The following is a 325-nucleotide window of genomic DNA, read 5'->3' as shown; positions in this document are numbered from 1 at the left end:
CCCCCCCCCTCACAACTCCTTCCCCTCCGCTCTCACCTCGCGGCCCGAGGAGCGGCCCCGCCGGCGGTGCGGCGCTGCTGGGAGGCCGGAGGGAGGCGGGGAGCGGTGCCCGGGCAGGTGCGGTGTGTGGGGACGGCCCCGGACCCCGCAGCCCCCTCAGGAGACCACCAGCAGTCAGGGATCACTATTTGGCAGCATGTCCTCCCGGGCCGGTCTCCGCCGAGCGCGACCCGGGGATCACTATTGCGCAGGTGCCCGCAGCAGCTCAGGGCGCATGCGCGCGGTGCCGGGGCGGCGAGGGGGGGGGGGGCCGGGATATGGGGGG

The 325-nt window shown here is 76.3% G+C and overlaps 1 protein-coding gene across 1 annotated transcript in view; it reads right to left on the bottom strand.

Annotated features, from left to right (window-relative positions):
* The window catches only part of LOC121352420 (speckle type BTB/POZ protein), a 16,361-nt gene extending 16,043 nt beyond the window's left edge, over positions 1 to 318 (bottom strand). The window contains exon 1 of the mRNA XM_041465349.1: positions 37 to 318. The gene's annotated coding sequence lies outside the window, so the exon portion shown is untranslated. The remainder of the gene's footprint in view (positions 1 to 36) is intronic.
* Between the last annotated feature and the right edge of the window lie 7 nt (positions 319 to 325).

The sequence above is a fragment of the Pyrgilauda ruficollis genome, unplaced genomic scaffold (genome assembly GCF_017590135.1).
Source record: "Pyrgilauda ruficollis isolate IOZ18807 unplaced genomic scaffold, ASM1759013v1 scaffold189, whole genome shotgun sequence".
In the NCBI taxonomy this organism is placed as follows: domain Eukaryota; kingdom Metazoa; phylum Chordata; class Aves; order Passeriformes; family Passeridae; genus Pyrgilauda; species Pyrgilauda ruficollis.
The sequence above is the reverse complement of the archived record's forward strand: the minus strand, read 5'-3'. Positions and strand labels throughout refer to the sequence as shown.